Here is an 8,454-nt window from a genome sequence, read left to right on the forward strand (position 1 = left end):
TATTAGACAGGTTGGTAGAGCAGGCGTAGAGGATTATTAAGACTGACTTATCATCTCTGTTACACACACACACACATTCAAACACACAAGCTCACGTGCATTCACGTACATACACACACCGACAGCTTTCCCTGACAGAACAGATAACAGTTAATCATCTTAGCTCTTCATTATCAAACCAAGAGCACAGTCATAAAATTAAATCCTTTACGGTCATTACATAAACACTTCTCCTATCATAAAGCACATACAGTACACTAAAACAACAACGATATGCATTCAATATCACCAGAAATACATTGACACCAGTATCATTCCATAGACCATTCTTCCCTGTACTGCACATATCCCTTGATGTTATCTATGAAGGGGAGGGCAGGGGATGATAGGATTGGGGATGAGGGAAGTGGATGGCGGATGGGAAAGGGATTGTGTGTCTGCGGTCTCTAATCAGACCTGTAGCTGTATTGACATGGCTGTGTTTCTCTCCTAGCCCCATTAACTCAGGCTAAAGAATACCAACATGCTTCATCAAGCCTGAACACATTTCATCTCTGCTCTGTTTGCCTTCATTATATTATTACGATGTCTCTGCTATGTTTAGACACACACATTATATTATGGGACACACAAACATTCTTGCATGCACTGATTGTGTTAATCATGTTAATGTGTTTTCAGGGAAATCAACAAAGCTCAGATAAGGATTCTTAAGCCTATCAAACAGATAGTTGTGATAATGGCTAATATGCCACACCAGGATAGCGAGTGAAGAATGTTATCTCTCTCTCTCGCTCTCTCGCTCTCTCGCTCTCTCGCTCTCTCTCAATTCAATTTTAGGGCTTTATTGGCATGGGAAAGTATGTTAACATTGCCAAAGCAAGTGAAGTAGATAGTAAACAAAAGTGAAATAAACAATAAATATTAACAGTAAACATTACACTCAGAAGTTCCAAAAGAATAAAGACATTTCAAATGTCATATTATGTATATATACAGTGTTGTAACAATGTGTGGTTTGTTTTCGAATTCTTTGTGGATCTCTGTAATCTGAGGGAAATATGTGTTTCTAATATGGTCATACATTTGGCAGGAGGTTAGGAAGTGCAGCTCAGTTTCCACCTCATTTTGTGGGCAGTGTGCACATAGCCTCTTGAGAGCCAGGTCTGCCTATTCTCAACAGCAAGGCAATGCTCACTGAGTCTGTACATAGTCAAAGCTTTCCTTAAGTTTGGGTCAGTCACAGTGGTCTGGTATTCTGCCACTGTGTACTCTCTGTTTAGGGCCAAATAGCATTCTAGTTGGCTCTGTTTTTTTTGTTAATTCTTTCCAATGTGTCAAGTAATTCTCTTTTTGTTTTCTCATGATTTGGTTGGGTCTAATTGTGTTGTTGTTGTCCTGGGACTCTGTGAGGTCTGTTTGTGTTTGTGAACAGAGCCCCAGGACCAGCTTACTTAGGGGACTCTTCTCCAAGTTCATCTCTCTGTAGGTGATGGCTTTGTTATGGAAGGTTTGGGAATCGCTTCCTTTTAAGTGGTTATAGAATTTAATGGCTCTTTTCTGGATTTTGATAATTAGCGGGTATCGGCCTAATTCTGCTCTGCATGCATTATTTTGTGTTTTCGTTGTACAGTCGTGGTCAAATGTTTTGAGAATGACACAAATACTAATTTTTACTAAGTCTGCTGCCTCAGATTTGATGATGGCAATTTGCATATACTCCAGAATGTCATGAAGAGTGATCAGATGAATTGCAAATAATTGCAGTCCCTCTTTGCCATGAAAATGAACTTACTCCCCAAAAAACATTTCCACTGCATTTCAGCCCTGCCACAAAAGGACCAGCTGCCATGTCAGTGATTCTCTCGTTAACACAGGTGAGAGTGTTGACGAGGACAAGGCTGGAGATCACTCTGTCATGCTGATTGAGTTAGAATAACAGACTGGAAGCTTTTAAAGGAGGGTGGTGCTTGAAATCATTGTTCTTCCTCTGTTAACCATGGTTACATGTAAGGAAACACATGCCGTCATCATTGCTTTGCACAAAAAGGGCTTCACAGGCAAGGATATTGCTGCTAGTAAGGTTGCACCTAAATCAACCATTTATCAGATCATCAAGAACTTCAAGGAGAGAGGTTCAATTGTTGTGAAGAAGGCATCAGGGCGCCCAAGAAAGTCCAGCAAGCGCCAGGACCGTCTCCTAAAGTTGATTCAGCTGTGTGATCGGGGCACCACCAGTGCAGAGCTTGCTCAGGAATGGCAGCAGGCAGGTGTGAGTGCATCTGCACGCACAGTGAGGCGAAGACTTTTGGAGGATGGCCTGGTGTCAAGAAGGGCAAAGAAGCCACTTCTCTCCAGGAAAAACATCAGGGACAGACTGATATTCTGCAAAAGGTACAGGGATTGGACTGCTGAGTCATTTTCTCTGATGAATCCCCTTTCCGATTGTTTGGGGCATCCGGAAAAAAGCTTGTCCGGAGAAGACAAGGTGAGCGCTAACATCAGTCCTGTGTCATGCCAACAGTAAAGCATCCTGAGACCATTCATGTGTGGGGTTGCTTCTCAGCCAAGGGAGTGGGCTCACTCACAATTTTGCCGAAGAACACAGCCATGAATAAAGAATGGTACCAACACATCCTCCGAGAGCAACTTCTCCCAACCATCCAAGAACAGTTTGGTGACGACCAATGCATTTTCCAGCATGATGGAGCACCTTGCCATAAGGCAAAAGTGATAACTAAGTGGCTCGGGGAACAAAACATCGACATTTTGGGGCCATGGCCAGGAAACTCCACAGACCTTAATCCCATTGAGAACTTGTGGTCGATCCTCAAGAGGCGGGTGGACAAACAAAAACACACAAATTCTGACTCCAAGCATTGATTATGCAAGAATGGGCTGCCATCAGTCAGGATGTGGCCCAGAAGTGAATTGACAGCATGCCAGGGCAGATTGCAGAGGTCTTGAAAAAGAAGGGTCAACACTGCAAATATTGACTCTTTGCATAAACTTAATGCAATTGTCAATAAAAGCCTTTGACACTTATGCTTGTAATTATACTTCAGTATACCATACTAACATCTGACAGAAATATCTCATAACACTGAAGCAGCGAACTTTGTGAAAACCAATACTCTCAATTTGGTGTTTGTCCCATTTTGTGAATTCTTGGTTGGTGAGCAGACCCCAGACCTCACAACCATAAAGGGCAATGGTTCTATTTTTAGCCAGATCCTAATTGGTATGTTGAATTTTATGTGCCTTTTGATGGCATAGAAGACCCTTCTTGCCTTGTCTCTCAGATCGTTCACAGCTTTGTGGAATCTACCTGTGGCGCTGATGTTTAGGCCGAGGTATGTATTGTTTTTTGTGTGCTTTAGTGCAATGGTGTCTAGATGGAATTTGTATTTGTGGTCCTGGCAACTGGACCTTTTTTGGAACACCATTATTTTTGTCTTACTGAGCTTTACTGTCAGGGCCCAGGTCTGACAGAATCTGTGCAGAAGATCTAGGTGCTGCTGTAGACCCTCCTTGGTTGGTGACAGAAGCACCAGATCATCAGCAAACAGTAGACATTTGACATAAGATTCTAGTAGGGTGAGGCTGGGTGCTGCACACTGTTCTAGTGCCCTCACCAATTCGTTGATATATATGTTGAAGAGGGTGGGGCTTAAACTGCATCCCTGTCTCACCCCAAAGCCCTGTGGAAAGAAATGTGTCTGTTGCCAATTTTAACTGCACACTTGTTGTTTCTGTACATGGATTTTATAATGTCGTATGTTTTTCCGCCAACACCACTTTCCATCAATTTGTATAGCAGACCCTCATGCCAAATTGATTCAAAAGCTTTTTTGAAATCAACAAAGCATGAGAAGACTTTGCCTTTCTTTTGGTTTGTTTGTTTGTCAATTAGGGTGTGCAGGGTGAATACGTGGTCTGTCGACGGTAATTTGGTAAAAAACCAATTTGACATTTACTCAGTACATTGTTTTCACTGAGGAAAATAACTAGTCTGCTGTTAATGATAATGCAGAGGATTTTCCCAAGGTTGCTGTCTCTCTCTCTCCCTCTCTCTCTCTCTCTCTCTCCCTCTCTCTCTCTCTCCCCCTCTCTCTCTCTCTCTCTCTCTCCCTCGCCTGTCTCCTGCCCCTCGAGACCCGTCCCCATATTGGCAGTAGAGATGCACCATTCATCATTACATAAACTTGCTGAGGAAGGTTGAAGTGGTCTGTAGTGGGCTGAGCTGGGCTGAAGAGGCAGGTGACTCAAATTCTCCCTCAAATATCTACTCATTGACATCTTACCTATTGGCTTTAAAGGTGAGGGTGACAGAGAGACACATCACATCAGAGACATCAGCTGGTTGGGGTTGTTGGAACCTCCAATCTTTCTCTGCCTCCTGTTTACTGTTAATTCAGAAAGGGCTAGGGATGCAGAGAAATGACCCCAGAGACAGACGGAGGAATCATAGAATGAGTGAATACCTCTGGTAGTTTCAGGGTATTCTCAAGGCACCCACATAACCTGCTGATTCACCAGAAATTATCAAACGACCCCCCCCCCCCCCCCCCCCCCCCCTCTGTGCCTGAAAGCTCCTCACAGAAAAGCCTTCTGGGAGCTGAGAGAATCCCCCAGAATTCCCTGTCTATATTTATCACAGGTGGTAAATGATCTGTTGGTTAGGATCTCCATAGCATTGTAGCAAGGATCTGAATGTTAAACCAAGATCACGAGGCGTTTCAGAAAAAGTCTCCCCTCTCTTTCCATCCCCTCCTCCTCCCCCATGTAATCATCCATCCTTTTTAATTTATCCAGCAGACAGCTCCAGTGCTGGCCTCTTTAGTCACACTCTTTTAATTAAGAGGATGCAGATTAGAGGAGACCAGTTTCAGCCACTATCTAAAGACACACACACACACATTTTTTTTTTATTTAACCTTTATTTAACCAGGTAAGCCAGTTGAGAACAAGTTCTCATTTACAACTGCGACCTGGCCAAGATAAAGCAATGCAGTGCGATTAAAAACACAGAGTTACATATGGGGTAAACAAAACATAAAGTCAAAAATACAAACAGAAAATATATATACAGTGTGTGCGAATGTAGTAAGTTATGGAGGTAAGGCAATAAATAGGCCATAGTGCAAAATAGTTACAATTTCGTATTAACACTGGAATGATAGCTGTGCAAATGATGATGTGCAAATAGAGATACTGGGGTGCAAATTAGCAAAATAAATAACAATATGGGGATGAGGTAGTTGGGTGGGCTAATTTCAGAATGGCTGTGTACAGGTGCAGTGATCGGTAAGCTGCTCTGACAACTGACACTTACATTTAGTGAGGGAGATAAGAGTCTCCAGCTTCAGAGATTTTTGCAGTTCGTTCCAGTCATTGGCAGCAGAGAACTGGAAGGAATGGTGGCCAAAGGAGGTGTTGGCTTTGGGGATGACCAGTGAGATATACCTGCTGGAGCGCAGACTACGGGTGGGTGTTGCTATGGTGACCAGTGAGCTAAGGTAAAACAGGGATTTGCCTAGCAGTGATTTATAGATGACCTGGAGCCAGTGGGTTTGTTGACGAATATGTAGTGAGGGCCAGCCAACAAGAGCGTACAGGTCACAATGGTGGGTAGTATATGGGGCTTTGGTGACAAAACGGATGGCACTGTGATAGACTACATCCAATTTGCTGAGTAGAGTGTTGGAGGCTATTTTGTAAATGACATCGCCGAAGTCAAGGATCGGTAGGATAGTCAGTTTTACGAGGGCATGTTTGGCAGCATGAGTGAAGGAGGCTTTGTTGCAAAATAGGAAGCAGATTCTAGATCTAACTTTTGATTGGAGATGCTTAATGTGAGTCTGGAAGGAGAGTTTACAGTCTAACCAGACACCTAGGTATTTGTAGTTGTCCACATACTCTAGGTCAGACCCGCCGAGAGTAGTGATTCTAGTCGGGTGGGCGGGTGCAAGCAGCGTTCGGTTGAAGAGCATGCATTTAGTTTTACTAGTGTTTAAGAGCAGTTGGAGTCTACGGAAGGAGTGTTGTATGGCATTGAAGCTCGTTTGGAGGTGTCCAATGAAGGGCCAGATGTATACACAATGGTGTCGTCCGCATGGAGGTGGATGCGAGCTTCACCAGCAGCAAGAGCAACATCATTGATATACACAGAGAATAGAGTCGGCCCGAGAATTGAACCCTGTGGCACCCCCATAGAGACGGCCAGAGGTCCAGACAACAGGCCCTCCGATTTGACACATTGAACTCTATCTGAGAAGTAGTTGGTGAACCAGGCGAGGCAGTCATTAGAGAAACCAGGGCTATTTAGTCTGCCAATAAGAATGCAGTGGTTGACAGAGTCGAAAGCCTTGGCCAGGTCGATGAAGACGGCTGCGCAGTGGCGATTATAATATCGTTTAGGACCTTGAGCGTGGCTGAGGTGCACCCATGACCAGCTCGGAAACCGGATTGCATAGCGGAGAAGGTACGGTGGGATTCGAAATGGTCGGTGATCTGTTTGTTAACTTGGCTTTCAAATACTTTCGAAAGGCAGGGCAGGATGGGTATTTAGAGGGTAAATTCGTCAGGATGATATCTATGAGGGTGTCCATGTTTACAGATATAGGGTTGTACCTGGTAGGTTCGTTGATAATTTGTGTGAGATTGAGGGCATCTAGTTTAGATTGTAGGTTGGCCGGGGTGTTAAGCATATCCCAGTTTAGGTCACCAAGCAGTACGAAATCTGAGGATAGATGGGGGGCAATCTGTTCACATATGGTGTCCAGGGCACAGCTCGAGGCTGAGGGGGGTCTGTAGCAAGCGGCAACAGTGAGAGACTTATTTCTGGAAAGGTGGATTGGGCACAGACCTGGATAGTATGATAGAGCTCTGCAGGCTATCTCTACAGTAGATTGCAACTCCACCCGCTTTGGCAGTTCTATCGAGACAGAAAATGTTGTAGTTGGGGATGGACATTTCTGAAATTTTGGTGGCCTTCCTAAGCCAGGATTCAGACACTCAAATCAAATCAAATCAAATGTTATTGGTCACATGCGTCGAATACAACAGGTGCAGACATTACAGTGAAATGCTTACTTACAGCCCTTAACCAACAGTGCATTTATTTTTAACAAAAAAAGTAAAAATAAAACAACAACAAAAAAAGTGTTGAGAAAAAAAGAGCAGAAGTAAAATAAAATAACATTAGGGAGGCTATATATACAGGGGGGTACCGTTGCAGAGTCAATGTGCGGGGGCACCGGCTAGTTGAGGTAGTTGAGGTAATATGTACATGTGGGTAGAGTTAAAGTGACTATGCATAAATCATTAACAGAGTAGCAGCAGCGTAAAAAGGATGGGGTGGGGGGGCAGTGCAAATAGTCCGGGTAGCCATGATTAGCTGTTCAGGAGTCTTATGGCTTGGGGGTAGAAGCTGTTGAGAAGTCTTTTGGACCTAGACTTGGCACTCCGGTACCGCTTGCCGTGCGGTAGCAGAGAGAACAGTCTATGACTAGGGTGGCTGGAGTCTTTGACAATTTTGAGGGCCTTCCTCTGACACCGCCTGGTATAGAGGTCCTGGATGGCAGGAAGCTTGGCCCCAGTGATGTACTGGGCCGTACACACTACCCTCTGTAGTGCCTTGCGGTTGGAGGCCAAGCAGTTGCCATACCAGGCGGTGATGCAACCAGTCAGGATGCTCTTGATGGTGCAGCTGTATAATTTTTTGAGGATCTGAGGACCCATGCCAAATCTTTTCAGTCTCCTGAGGGGGAATAGGCTTTGTCGTGCCCTCTTCACGACTGTCTTGGTGTGTTTGGACCATGATAGTTCGTTGGTGATGTGGACACCAAGGAACTTGAAACTCTCAACCTGTTCCACTACAGCCCCGTAGATGAGAATGGGGGCATGCTCAGTCCTCTTTTTTTTTCCTGTAGTCCACAATCATCTCCTTTGTCTTGGTCACGTTGAGGGAGAGGTTGTTGTCCTGGCACCACACGGCCAGGTCTCTGACCTCCTCCCTATAGGCTGTCTCATCGTTGTCGGTGATCAGGCCTACCACTGTTGTGTCGTCGGCAAACTTAATGATGGTGTTGGAGTCGTGCCTGGCCATGCAGTCATGGGTGAACAGAGAGTACAGGAGGGGACTGAGCATGCACCCCTGAGGGGCCCCCGTGTTGAGGATCAGTGTGGCAGATGTGTTGTTACCTACCCTTACCACCTGGGTGGCCCGTCAGGAAGTCCAGGATCCAGTTGCAGAGGGAGGTGTTTAGTCCCAGGATCCTTAGCTTAGTGATGAGCTTAGAGGGCACTATGGTGTTGAATGCTGAGCTGTAGTCAATGAATAGCATTCTCACGTAGGTGTTCCTCTTGTCCAGGTGGGAAAGGGCAGTGTGGAGTGCAATAGAGATTGCATAATCTGTGGATCTGTTGGGGCGGTATGCAAATTGGAGTGGG

The sequence above is a fragment of the Coregonus lavaretus genome (genome assembly GCF_964263955.1).
Source record: "Coregonus lavaretus genome assembly, contig: HAP1_SCAFFOLD_1065, whole genome shotgun sequence".
NCBI lineage: Eukaryota > Metazoa > Chordata > Actinopteri > Salmoniformes > Salmonidae > Coregonus > Coregonus lavaretus.